The sequence below is a fragment of the Neofelis nebulosa genome, chromosome 7 (genome assembly GCF_028018385.1).
Source record: "Neofelis nebulosa isolate mNeoNeb1 chromosome 7, mNeoNeb1.pri, whole genome shotgun sequence".
NCBI classification, from domain to species: domain Eukaryota; kingdom Metazoa; phylum Chordata; class Mammalia; order Carnivora; family Felidae; genus Neofelis; species Neofelis nebulosa.
The window spans coordinates 107593544-107608532 of NC_080788.1; the positions used below are offsets into that span (position 1 = coordinate 107593544).

Genomic DNA, 14989 nt, shown 5'->3' on the forward strand with positions numbered 1-14989 from the left:
CTCCATTGTTCCATGTTACTACAGGCAACGTAGTGGAAAAATAAAAGCTGAGAGATATTTGCTCATTGGCTAATTAAAAGTGACCAACTGAAGGGGTGCCTGGCTGGCCCAGTCAGTAAAGCATGTGACTCTTGATCTTGGGGTCATGGGTTTGAGCCTCATATTGGGGGTAGAGATGACTTAAAAAATAAAATCTTTTAAAAAAAGCGACCAACTGAAAAAACAATTGGAGGAATCTTGAGAGAATTTGAATACGAACTGGGCATTAGATAATGGAAGGTATTTGTTTTATTAGATGTAACAATGGTCCCATGGTTACCTAAGTAAAAATTCCTATTTTTAGAGATGTACACTAAAGTATATAGAGGTAAAATATCTTGATGGCTGTAACTTCATTTTAAAATGCTCCCCTCAAAAGCAATTGAAACAAGCGTGCAAAAATGGTAATGACTGTTAAATTTTGTTTATCTTTATGTGGTAGTTCATAATAGTATTTTCTCCAATCTGTATGCAACTTTCTATAATAACCTATTTTAAATAGCTTTTTGAAAAGAACCAGGAGTACTCATTTCCAAATCATAGATAAGAGTTAAGTGTTTGAAGAGCTGACCATAACCCTGTCTTCTCTAAAGGATAATTAAAATACATACTAGGTTATGGATGACAAGTCTTTGTCAGTGCCTATGAAATACCCTGTATGGATTTTGGGAGCTAATACATAATTATTTTTGAAAGTATGAAATTGGTGGAAAAGAAAGATGAAGCAAAATGCATTAACCAAGGAAGATATTACAAGACAACTCCAGAGACGGAGACAGAACTTCTGTGTAAATCCCATCTGCCCGGTGCCAGTCCACCTGCCTATATGGGACCAGGCAGACAAGAAGAGACTGCCCTGAATTGGACGCCCAGCTTACATCCTACTTAGGACTGCCAAGAGCATATAACAGAAGTGGAAGAGATTTTTGAGAGAAATGGCAGTCATTTGAAGCATTTTATGTAAGCAACACACCCTCAAGGATATGCCTATCCATTTTAAAGAGGTTATTCCACATTTATCATCGTGACAACATAGCTAAACCTTTTCCCCAAAGAATATTTCAAATATTCCTAAAGAATCTGATTGTTCAGAAAGTAGCTTTCCATAAAAATAAATCATAGGGATGAATCTTCTTTGTGTGCATAGTTACGCTTGGGGAATTGGGAAAGAAGAATCTGCAATTCTAAGCTTGCCATGAATTCAGTCCCTTTTAAAGGAAAGTAGCCTTAATGGTTCTGCTAAAGCTGCTACCACCCTGGTCACTCTTCTGTGTTGGGAGGAATCCATCCTGCTAGCCTGTGCTGGTGGCTTGAACTAAACGTTGATGAAGGGGAGTAATGTCCCTGAGAAGGGGCTGTGACAGGTGAGCATCAGATGGTGATGAAGCAGCCCACTCAGATCCTCCCCATCCTGGGGAACAGTAATGTTGACTGTGTAGAAGGAAGATGGATGGGCTGCTGATGGAGCTCAGGTGCATGGCTGGGCTGCCACCACTGTGCTAGAGAGGCTTGCCATACTGCCAGCCTCCAAGACTAGGAGGCTGATTCACTGAGGGGAGCCCATCCCCACTGCCTCACATTTTCTCGTATCCTTGGCAACTCCCATTACTGACTATAGCTGGGGTGTACAGCCTTATCTAGTATAGAAAACATGATCCAGCCATGCAACGTGGTAATAACTGCTGCCATTTACACTGTGCCGGTCTTCTACTAACCTAAGCCCCTTAAAACATCATTTAATGAATTCAATTTGAATCTCATTCCAACTCTAAGAGTAGGAATTATTGGCCACATTTTACAGATGAGGCTTGGGAAATTTTAGGTCAGCAACTGGTAGACTGGGGTTCAAACCCATATCTGTCTTATTCCAGAGCTCATGCCTTAGTCACCCCATAATACTGCCTGTCTCCACACCAACCTTAATAACAAGTCCTGCTTTTAAATTGGGTTCTGCTGCGTTCAAAATAACAAGAAGCATTCACCGCAGAAAGTTTTCCCATTTTATGGGGGTTATAAAGTTTCAATAGACCGGACTTGTACAAATTCCATAGGCTCAGCAAAGAAAGGCTGCACACAGGCCTACAGTGATGTCGTCACCTTCTGCTTTGTCAACTCAAATCTGTTATTGGCTATGTCAGCTGAACCGCAGAAAAGCATCTTTCTCTGCTGACTCCGTTTGCCCTTTCCTGAGCTGATCACTCCAGGAGTGCACAGCCAAGAGGTAAATGCTCTTCATGAATAACAGTAGGGGATCCACACACAGTATTCTCTACTTAATTGGCCTATTATTCTTTAACCTTTCACTGGACTCAATAACATTTAAATGAGCTCTTGGGAAAGAGCACAGCTATAAAACACACTGACATACAACAAAATCCCGTAATATACTCCAGTGTCTTCACCTATGTGTCTGGTGTCACTATTCATTTATTCACCAAATGTTTGGTGTGTCCCTACTATTTACCAGGCACCATTGTAGGCACTGGAGACACAGCAGCAAATCAAAGTGTGTGATGTTAAAGAACTTAAAATCTACATGGTAGCAACAAGCAATAAATAAACAAACAAATATCTGTATAATATAGTAAGTAATGGTAAGTGCTATGAAGTTCTAAAACAAGAGATATTTGTTCAAGAGGTCTGTGATAAGCACTTCATGCTCACTGAATTTCTAGTGTGTCCCATGCATCAGCAGAGAGTCATGTCACTAATTCTGGCCAATGGATGGTAGCAAAACTTAAATGTATCATTTCCAGGAGGAAGCTGTGAAGAACGAGCGTGCCCCTCCAGCTTTCTCTTCTGTCATGGTGACCTGGGAAACCATACGTTGATATTCGGTGGCATAGAAGAGAAGAAGCTTGGATCTCTTTATAGTTGGACAAAGAAGAGCCCCCACCAACTAGCAGCAGATTCTGTAGGAGCTAGAAGTAAATATTTGTTGAGCTAAGCCATTGAGATTTGGCGGTTTGTTACTCCAATATGGCCTGACAGAGTCAGAAAACTATAAATGTCGAAGCCTGGGGGGAAAAAACAAATGGGACTGAAGATTCAGGGAACTGCATACCACAGTTGGGGTCAACTCAGTGGCTTCAAACCTTACATGGGCATTTTAGATCACCCTGGGGGATTCTAAAAAATTCTGATATACAGATGTTACACGCAAAGATTATACTCTGGGATATTTAGGGTGGGACCTAAGCATATATATTTTGGGTAAAAAAATCAACACTTAACAGAAGAAGATAAATTGGGCCAGCTGGATTTAAAAAGCCTTCCCAGAAGCAACCTGTCCCACAATATGCTTGGGAAGGAGCTTATTAGTGAGATCAAGTCAACTTCCTATAAATCACTGGAAAGCAGCCAATCAAACTGTGACATATGAAGAAAACCTATAAACTTATTAATTGAAATTTTATGAAAGAATATGTTGTAGAAAGAATTCCTGCATTAAATTAGTAACTGGGCTAGATTCTTCCGAAGTCCTATCTCATTGTATAATTATTATTAACATAAATATTTAAATAGTAATAAAATGAGAGAGCAATTACTTAACCTATGATTTCAATTAACCCTCACAAGAATCCTGTGATGCATGTACTATTCTCCCCTTTGAACAGATGAAAAAAATTGAAGTGCAGACAGGTTAAATTGCCCAAAATTACACAGCTAGTAGTAAGTGGTGGAACAGGATCCAAACCCAGCTGACCCCTGAGTCCTTGTCCCAGTGAAGACAAGGATATACAACCAAAATCATACAGAATCCAGAGAAGGGCAATCCAGACAAGGGGCCACTGGAGAGGGAAGGACCTTAGGCCTGGCTCAGGGATCCTGCTCTAATTCTAATTGAGGATCCCAGTTCTTAGAGGACAACAATGAACTGATCTCCACACTAGGATGTAGTTCTCCTGGTACATATGCAGTGCAAATTTAGAAAAGGCATCCTAGTTTATTCCAGAGTCTAATATGTTTGTGTTTCAGAACATATACTACTGGGAATGGAGTCTTGGACTGAGGAAACTACTCCCTAAAACAGTGGACTAGACTTACCCTAAGGTGGCTCCTTCCTTCAGAGCCTTCTGGAGATCTGCTGCATAGGAGGAATCATACACTAGCTCACTAACACATGAAAAAGAATTGGTTTATCAAATTAAACCTGTATAGTACACCCTAAGAAATGGGAAGCATGAAGGACTCTGAGGATACAGAATATAGGGAATGCATGTTTTGAAAGGGAAGCAAGGAGACCTCAGGAGCACTGGGAGCCTTCAAGTAGCTGAAGGACAGTGTTGAGGTGAAGGATGCGAGAGTGGTGGGAGGTAGAGGACCCCAAGATACTGTGTTTATGTCCCAATTTTGCCTGGGGCTATAGGCAGAGGGACTTTTCTAGTTCTCCCAGCAGTCTATCTCACAAAAACTTTATATGCTTTTGCTCTGGTGAACCTGATGGTCACCACGAGGGCCACTTCTTACTTTGCACAATTCCAGAGGGCACCAGCTACTCACCCTGCAGTTATTAAAGATCTCTTCCATTTTTCTGACAATATTTCACTAAGTTGCAACACAATGTCTTGAGGACAGGATTGTCTTTTTCAAACAGGATCAGAATTATGCTACCAGTAATTCTGGCAGAAGGACTGACCAACATCAGTAGAGGAGAGTACAAAATAGGTATAGAGAAGGAGAAGCAAGACATAAAATTGTGCAGCTATGGGACACGTGTTCCAACATATGTTCTAACTGTAGGCTTTTCTCAACCTCATGTTCCATGTTATCATATCAGTCAGGATGAGGCTAGCTATAGTAACAACCCCAAAATTTCAGTGGCTCACCATGGGAGAAATTTATTTTGAGCTAATGTAATCGATCAACAAGGAGTGCATTAGCAAGCAGATTTCCTCCAGGTAGCTGGTCCAGGACCTCACTTCTTTTCCCTTTGTCATTCCCTAGCTGTAGAGCCTTGAAGGACAAGGTACAACTGTGTCTTCAACATCTCCCAGATGTGACCCATCTCACTTCCACTCACACTCTATTGATATGAACAAGGCTCATAGCTTCACCTAGATGCAAGGAAGGCTGGAAAATGCAATGCCGAACTGAGAAGCCACTTCCCAGCAATGACTGTACTACAGAAGAGGATGTAGCAACATGGTAGAAAATCTGTCTTTACCTATCACAAAATAGCCATCATATAAATTATAAGGGCAAATATTATGTACAGTTGGAGGTATAAAACTTACAATTCAAGTGAATGATCTGTATCTCATCCTAGAGGCATAACAGTCCAGATGTGACCCATGAACAGTAACACTGAAATCCAAAAAGTGTCTCTTCAAGAGGATTTTGCCCTCAGCTTCTAGGGTTTGGCTCGGGGATTTCTCAATCAAGGAGTCCTTTTGTGTTCTTAGACACACTAATGGGATCTGAGGGAAAGGTGTGGTGTCCACAAGAATGAGAATGTGAACCATGAAAAGTTTTAGAAATCAAAGTCAAAGCCAGGATTTTTGGCTTTGAAATTAGAGCACATCTTTGCAGAATATAAAAAAATCTACCCTGAATTTCAAGATTCTGTTCAGAGGAATATAAAAGGGCATAAAAATGTGGACTCAAACAAAGGGGAAGAGTAAGAAAATAAAAGGGACAAATTGACAATGAGGCCATTTTACCCATATCAAAATTATCTAGAATCAAATTACTTATGATATGATTTATTTCCAACTTTAGAGAAAACTATGACTTTATGTAAAATTGATTCATTATCAGTTGGCTAGCCTAAAATTAAAGAAAAATTAAATCCTTTCCAGGGTACTGGACTGAATTTCCAGCTGACTGATAAAGATAACACTTGACCTAGCTGCACATATCGTGTACTATTATAAAAGTCCTATTTATGTACATATACATTTATGATAATAAATCTTACATCTTTATATTCTAAAGTAACTTGGCATAGAGAAACTTTTAGATTTTCTTAAAAACAACTAAACTACTTGGAAATCAATTTATTTGGAAAAGGGCACTAGATGCGAATCAATCAGATATTATTTCAAATCCTGGTTCTTCTCCCCCTGAAATATCATTTGGAACAACTGACTATACCTAAGTTTTTGACTTCAATTTAAAATGAGGGCATTGATCCAAAAACTCCAATTAGTAGGAAACTATGGTTCATAAATTCTACATCATGTTATATTTTGTGTTTGTTACAGGCCAAATGGTATAGCTTAAAATGAATTCTGATAAAAACTAGGTTACCCATTTAGGAATATCTTTTGAAACACTGTCCTTGTGCTGGTCCCCCCCCCCCCAAATATGGATAATAATTTAACTGATCAATCACCTCATAAATGGCCCAGCCATTTAGCCATTTACTGGCCACTGTAAAATCAATCAAAGACATATTTTCTTACATCATATCCCAAGAGATCTGTAAATTTGAAATCCTGGCAGTTTGAGATGAGGCTAAAAAGTAAAGGTTGGATATTTTCATCACAACCACTGGATGGCAACAGACATTAACACTCAGTTGAGATAATGAATACAAAAACCACTCTTCTGCTTTACTTAATTTCCTCTGCATTTTTAAGGTGTAGAATCAAATCTCCTTGAGATGTTAGGGGCTGGTAAAAAAAAAAAAAAAAGTGAGTTTGGAAGTAAAAGAATTAGTTTGAGAACACATAATCTGCTTTTGCTACTAGTTTGTGTGTAGAAAAATCCCCCATGCTTTCAGTGCTCAGCCAAGAGTTGTAAGAAAATAACTGCCAGAAGGGAAGACTTAAGCCAGAATGCTATATTTACCAGAATATGCAGCTTTGAACTGAATCATTAGTGGTAGTGAAATCTTTTATCTTGTATGAGATCAAGCTTGTAACTCCTCACTGTGCCTGGTAGTATACAGCCCAACTCCACCCTCAGGCCTTTTTTCTCTTCCATGAATTTTCCAAGCTATAAACAGAGGCCACCTGGGGGACTCTTCTGACTGAGGAGGCCCTACACTACTGGGAATGTGAATGGTTAGCTGTCTGTGTTCCCACCATGTCCTTCTGGGGTCTTTGTTCTGGAGGCTTTGTGAGGTCGGGAGATGTTAGAAGCATCCTCCAGAGTGAGCTGGTAAGACTCACATGACCTCCCCTCCCCTTCTCCCATGAGGAGGTGGAAGTCTCAGAGTTAACAGTATTATCTTCATTCTAAACTCCATACAAGAACCATTTTAATTAATCTCTAAGCCCAAACAGAAAAGCCAACTTTGAGGATTCTGGCTCAAGCCCTGAAGAAGTTGGGGCACTACAGAAAAAAATTGCCAAAGATTACTCTGAGTGTTCTGAAAGTTCAGCCTCATAATTCCTCAAAATTCCCTCATCATTCTCCAATTCTGGTGTGCCTAGGATTCACTGGAAGCTACTTAATGAAGCAGATTCCTCAAGCCCCTCACTAGGAGACCGTGGGGTGAGCCTAGGAATTTGTATTTTAAAAAACAAATTTGTTTCTGACATAAATGGCCTACCAACAACACTTTGAGAAACACTGTCGACAATAAGCTAACAGTTCCACTGAGCACCTAATCCTTTCTCCCTACCAAGTGTCTCAAATTTCCACAAGGAGAAAGTTCCTGTATCAATACTTCACCAGGCACAGGAGGACTACTGCCTCAAGCGTAGGTCATTTAAAACTCAGAAGGACTATTACAGAGCCTACTGACTCCGAAGCACTGAGTAATCACAGACAAAGCCCACCGTCAGCCCGTAGCCTTGGGCTGAGGTAACTACACCCAATGGAATGCTTGTCCCTCCTTCAGACCCAATTTGAGGGTTTGCCTTAAAGCTACCTTTCCTCTGACTTTAACCTCCGCTCTCTGCCAGGGTACTATCTTTTCTTTGCTAGTTAGTATAACAAATTTGCTTGTTAGTATAATTTTTATTCATATTTAGGACTGTACTTTAGGATTTCTGAAGCTTTTATGAGTTCCAGCCTCTACCCAACCTTGTATCTAATTCTATTTTTTTTAATTATTTTTATTTTAGAGAGAAGTCAGGGGGTGGGGAAGAGTATGAGGAGGGGAGAGGGGCAGAGGGAGAAAGAGAGAGACAGAGAGACAGATTGTGAAGCAGGCTCCACACTCAGTGCCGAGCCTGATGCAAGGCTTGATGCCACGACCCTAGGATTATGACCTGAGCTGAAATCAAGAGTCAGACGCTCAACCAACCTAATATTTATTCTATTTAAATAACTGATTTGCTTGTCCACAATCCCTGCCCACCTAACTACATGCCTTATTTAATCTCCACAGGTACCATATTTGACCCTCGTTTCAGTTCCAGCCCTGGCCACCCAAACATCCCTGTCATCTAAACACACTGATGACCATTAGACCCTCAGCTGCTTGGCCATGGAAATATACTAGATATACAGCTCAAACTGTGAGAGTATTTCAGTGCCATCATCAGCCAAATGGATGGTTTCTAGCAGCAGACACAAAAACACAGATTCAATGACAGCATCAAAGTTTAGGGTATTTTTCCCTTTGTAAATCTTTTTGCATCTACTTGTAATCATTATGGTGACGGAAAACTGAAATGGAACCGAGAGGTGTTGGGAATAAGATCACTGCAACCACCCATCCAATGCATCAGTAAGTCCTATGAAGTCAGTCTCCAAAATCCACCTCAAATCCATCCATTCCTCTCCACCTGCATTGCTACCACTCTCTCCCAGTCACCATCATCCCATGCCCCCACTACTGCAATACCTTCCTAATCAGCCTTCCTGCTTCCATACTTGTCCTCCTCCAATCTTTCCCCCCTACAACAGCCAATGTGACCTCAAAAAAATGGAAAGCAGGTCATGTTACTTCCAAGTTTCAAAATCTTTTGGTGGCTCCCTGCAATGTTTGATATAAAGACCAAACTCTGCACCTTGGTCTGGGTATGAAAGGGCACTGCCAACCTTCCAATCCCACTTCTTGTCACTGTCCCCTTTGCCTCCCACACTCTATCTACACAGACCTTTTTTTTTCAGTTTCTAGAATGACCCCAGAACTTTCTTGCCTCTGGGCTTGGTATTTTCTGTTATTTGGAATTTTAATTATTTCTCTCTCTTTTTTTTAAATGTGTATTTATTTTGAAAGAGAGTGAGCAAGCACACGTGAGCAGGGGAGGGGCAGAGAGAGACTAAGAGAGAGAATCCCAAGCAGGCTCTGCACTGTCAGCTCATAGCCTGATGTGGGGCTGGATCTCACAACCATGAGATCATGATCTGAACCAAAATCAAGAGTCAGACACTTAACCAACTGAGCCACCCAGGAGCCCCTCTTGAATAATCTCCTGCGATAGTGGACTACGCAATTTCCTCCTTCTCTGACCTTCCTATCTAAGTGTCACTACCACCAGGAAACTCTCACTCTCATACACATCATTCTATTGATTTCCTTTTTCATCGAAACCCCTCCTCCCCACCAGTGTAAGCCCACAAAGGTGGATTCATGTCTGCCTTAGTCACCATTATATGGACAGCATCAGGCATGTAGTATACCTTATTGGTTGAATCAAAAGAAGGATAAATGAATTGGTAACGTCTTGCTTTTGCAAGGCTGGCATACATTCAGTAAAATTTATTTCATTCTGTATTAGAGTGTTTTGTGGGGTTGCAAAGATAGAATCCAGAAATGCAGAGACTGTATCTGTGAGTATCTCATCCAGACTTCAGTGGAAGGTGAGGTTAGCATTTAAAAGGGGTGGGGAATACCCTGGAGCAGGTCTTGGCTCTGAGAATTAGAAGTATGTGAGTTATATTCTCCAAGCTGCATGATTACATCAGCAAGAAAGGATGATTTACGTGAGTGGTAAAAGAGCTGGATGATGAATCAGAATCACCATCTAACAGGGTCATTATCTCTTAGAGGCACCATAATGCTTGCCATCTGTGAACTCGGTCTCTACAGGCAAGTTCAAGGTTGACCTGAATCCATCTTAGGAGCGAATCTATGCTCCACTCTGTGCCCAGGCAAAATTTACTAGGGAGTTGGGGTTTACTACGTCCCCAAAAATGACACTGAAATATAACAGAGATGTAATCAGCATATCAGATCTTTATTATACACACCCTACTGAAGTATCAAAGAATATCTGTCACTAGAAAGAATAGGCTCTGGGGCCACCAAGGGGTGGAGCAATTCTATCCAAGCCTGAAAAGAAAATCTCCCCAGTGTTCTGAAGTCACCATTTAAAAATCATAGATCAATATGCAATCTGGGCCAATGCTTGCCTTGTGACTACTTCAGAAGGTAAATGCAGTGAGGTGAGCGGCTTACAGGCAGTCTCATTTGGGATGCCTAGGCCAGGACAGCACCTTCTATCGTGGGGCAGTCTCATAAAAGTAGCTTAATTGTTGTGAATAGTCTGAGATGGAAGGCTCAGTGTCTCCATCTAAGTATTACATTGCATTCATCCTCACAGAAGCCAAACTTTATCCAGCAGCTACCAGGTCCGTCTTGTTGAAAGCTGGTGTCGGGGGCAGCCGCTACAAGGGAAGGGGCCTAAGTCCTCAGAATGATTCTGAAATGTGCGCTGTGAAAGGTAGCGACTCTCCAGGAATCTTGACAGCCTGACTTATGAATTCAGTCTCATGAAAGCAAATAAAATATGGGACTAGAAGATGGTTTTTGTTTTTTGTTTTTTGGTTTTTTTTTTTGCTTAGAATTACGGGAAGAAAAGTAAGTGGGTCACACTTATTTTGGTTCTCTTCAAATGTTTTAGGACAGAAGCAATATCTGGCCTAATAATGAGAAGCAATAATAAACATCATAAATGTTAGGTCTATTTAGAAGACCTCCATCTGGTAGCCTTCCTGCAAATCACTCCCCCAGGGAAGAGAGAAGCGTTTCCCTACCATGAGGGGCAGAGCCCGGCAAGCTCCAGCTGCTGCAGCTGGTGTCCACAGAGAGAAAAGGTGCAGAGGCCTGCTTCCCGGGGCATGGGAAGGGATGGAAGCAGCTGAGAGCCCCCTCAGTCTCTCTAATTAAAAAGCAACATATACCTAGGGGCACACTCACCAAGGTGTTTTTTTACTACGGGTCTGGGCTGCCCGGCTCATCTGCTTATAACCAGAATGCTCTTCAGCACGCTCATTAAAAGTACAGGTTTATGCCCTGGCGTATTCTGATTCTGTAGTTCTGGGGTATGGGCAGAGTGGGAACCTGCATTTTTTAATTGGTACTCTAGGAGATTCTGAGAAACCTGGTGCTCAGGCAACACTTTGAGGACCATTGGCTTAACCTGGTATTTCTCAAACTGGTATCACTGGATGCCTTCTTAAGAGTGCCACAAAGAGGATTTTTACATTTTGTAGTTTTTATTTTGATAATCGTTCAACTATTAAGAACATTCTGGATCATCTGGATGACAATTTTATAACCAAACACTACCACAAGACTTCCACTGAAGTGTTTACATTCAGGTTGCACTTTTAACCTTGTCTCAGGCTAGGGAGTCTTTATTTAGATCTAGACCCGATCTGAATGTTCAAGCCAACGTGAAGCCCAAATGATAACCTGTCATCAGCTCAGGAAGGGCACAGAGGAAGGAAAGGAGCAGAGTTTGACAAATAACATCAACATATTACATTTGGAGTGTCTATGGGATGTCCAGCCAACAGTGGGGAAATGGGCGTGGAGCTAAGGAGAATTCGCCAAAGCCAGAGATCTGTGAGGTGGGGCACCAAAGGCAGTGGCTAAAAACCTGTGTGGGGGACAGCAAGGAAATGAGGGACAAAGAAAGACAGGGACAGAACTCAGAGGCAAGACAGGAACTGGAAAGAAGGTGGCAAAAAAGATCAGAAAAGAGGTCAGAGAGTAAGGGGTGGAGCAGGAAGGGGAAACATCAGGGAAATAAGGAGGAAAAAGTTCCGAGAAGGAGAGAACAATGTTCACAAGAGTGGGGATTGTCGTGGAATTTACTGTTACAGGAAGTAAGTTACAAAGCAGTCAGTTCAATGTGATAGCACTTGTGCGGTAACAAATTGTATGTGCCCAAATACTTCAAGAAAGTTTCTGAAAGGAACAGGAATGGCAAAACCAAACCAAAATCCTATGATTATCTCTGAGAATTAGATCAGGATGGTGGAGAAGGGGGACTGTAATTTCTATTTTGCACTATTTTGTGCAGTTTGAATGTATTATTTTGAACATACACCACTTTCTCTCTAGTGTTTTCAGGACGGGCCAGCAGGATGATATTAAATTACCAGAGAGGACAAAAAGATGAGATTCAAAAGAGGCCATTTTAGGGGCAAGAAGGTATCACTGGTGACTTTCATCAGGACGGTTACAGGTAGGAATGTGAAAGCTGGCTGCCACAGTCTAAAACACTGCTTCTCAAGCTCTGCCATACCTAGGAATTACTAGGGGATCTTGTCAGAACGCAGATTCTGATTCTGTAGGTCTGGGATGGAGTGACATTTCTAATAGCTGTCACATAAGACTCACATGGCTGGTCCAAGCACCCTACTTTTGAGTTGCAAGGTAAAGAAATCAGAATGTAGGGAGTTCGTGAGTAGGAAGAGAACACTATTTCCCAAAAATGTGTTCCCTAGAAGATGAACCATGAGGAACACTGATAAAAAAAAAAAAATCTACAGGTTTGGTAAATACCACACATACATCCTGATGAGTCACATTGGGTATCAGTGTTTTATTGAGAATCTCTTCATTGGCTTTTCACTCAGATGTTCCTAACAGTCAGGGTCAACCTTGCGGCAATGAAAACTTATCCATGCTCTCAGATTCTGATGTTCCTCACAGACCTTCCTGGAAGGCGTGGGAGAGCAGAATTATAGGGCAGCAGAAGTTCAAGGGTGCACAGAGGAAGGGAACTGGAATATGACAAACTGCATTTCGTCTCCGGTGCAATAGCTCTAGAGGCCTCTGAAGGGCAAAAAGATCCAAAAATAAACCTTATCAGGGCGTGTGCACCAGTAAACCCCGAAACTCCTTGACAGTACATATTATGATGCCATCAGGTATTTGCCAAACCTTATTCTAAATAAATATTTCTGGACCTTTCTGCAACTTAGTTCAGCCTCAGCAACATGGCTCCAAAGCCAGGGAGATGAGCATGCTGTGAATACTTGAACTTGAATGCACTCATTCAGCCAGAGGCTTCAGTGGGCAAGAGCAGGAAACCACAGAAGCTGACCTGACTTTACTGCTGACAGAGTCCTGCTTGACGTGAGCACAATCCTACTGTCCACTGACAGTGATTAAGAATGGCCTGGGGGATGCTGGGCAGCACTGATCCTCTCACCTGCTGAGATGGAGCAGGTGAGACGAGGCGGAACCTCAGAGCTCAGATAACATGCTGGCAGCGCTGAGTCATCCGCCCAAGACCTCGGGTGCTTCCCTGCCCCAGAAAGGCCTTTTAGACTCTCTTTATACATAATGCAGCTGAGCGGTAAGTTTCAGCAGGAGACTGGATTTCAAAGGACCCCTCGGTGCAGAGAGCAGAGGTTATTCACCCTGGCATGCCTGAATCATTTGAAAAGACTGCCACTCTCTTCTCTCTAATGTCTGAACTTGGCAGCAGAGGGTCCAAGCCATATGGGGCAACTTGCACAGAGATTAGAATGACACTAGAATTGGCTCGGAAGCCTTTGCATTCACAGCTGCGGTTGTCCATCGCCTTAGCTCTTCATGAGACGTCTGGTCACTCAGTCAGTCCCAGCTGTCACACTTATCTCTCAGATTTACTAGGGAGAGAAATGGGCCTGCACAATTCAATTTTCTCCTTATTAGCTTCCCAATTTATTTGCTTTTGAGAATATATATACTTGAACAGCGCTGCACACATGGTGACTATTTCAGGGATGCTATTTAGGGGATATAATGGAAACACGGGTCTGTTGAAGTACAGTGATAGGAACTCAGGTTCAGCAAGACTCAAGTTCAACTGCTTCAGGACCGGAAGGGATGGCACATGGTTTGTGCTTATGCTATTCCCCAGGGCTCCCTGCAAGTTTCAGGGTCCATCCCCATCACGGTCAGAGTGGTAGGAAAAGAATCCAAATTGGTTTCAATATTCACCCAACAAACACACACTGCCACTGTTAAATGTCATCAAATATCCTCACTATTGCACACACTAAATATACTTTAAACTCTCAGGGAAGAGTTATTTGGGAAATTGAAAGTCAGTTATATCAGCCCCTACATGATAATGCCATGTGTCTAAGCCACCAGTAACCATGAAGCAGGGTTATCTTTTTATTACATCCCTCTGGATTCCCCTGTTCCAATGTGTTAATTTTAAAGAATTTAGAAGCTAGCTTTCAATCTATAATGGGAAAGATTTTGCCCTCTATTTTTATATGAAGCACTTTAATCACCACCAAGATCACTGGGTTGGCATATACACAGGAAGGAGTGTGTACTCTTGAAATCATTTACCCGCAAAAGGCAAAATACTCCTAAAGAAGCGACAAGCAGAGGAGATGGGTGGAAGGGGACTTTGGATAAAGCTGTGCTTTTAGGGTTTGTTTTAAAGTTCTACCTGGGTGTTCTCCACCCAGGAGCTGGAGAGAGGTTCCCTCCTTTCCCTCAATGCAGCCCATGAACTAGACTGCACAGGGCTTAATTTATTCACTGACTCTTTGATTCCTTTCTGAATTCTGTAACACAACTGCAGTCAGGTGTAGTCGATGATTTGGGAAGAAGAATGCTACACGCTCTTCACGTACAAATATCTGTAAGACAAAACGACTTCCATTTCTCGCCCGTTTGAAGTCTTCAACTCACAGGAAAATTTCTCACAGGAAGATTATAACGACCAAATTAAAATCATCCTCAATTATATGTGACTTTAAAAATCAACTTAGATCTTGCTTGAAGAACAAGAGAAATTCTGGCGTTAACTTTGGTCCCTGTCTTTCCTGACTAGTTGGGACACAAAAACCTTTATCAAGGTCC

The 14989-nt window shown here is 41.8% G+C and overlaps 1 protein-coding gene across 1 annotated transcript in view; it reads right to left on the reverse strand.

The window, feature by feature from the left end:
* Positions 1–14989, reverse strand: part of RTN1 (reticulon 1) — a 225202-nt gene that overhangs the window by 81140 nt on the left and 129073 nt on the right. The window lies entirely within an intron of this gene.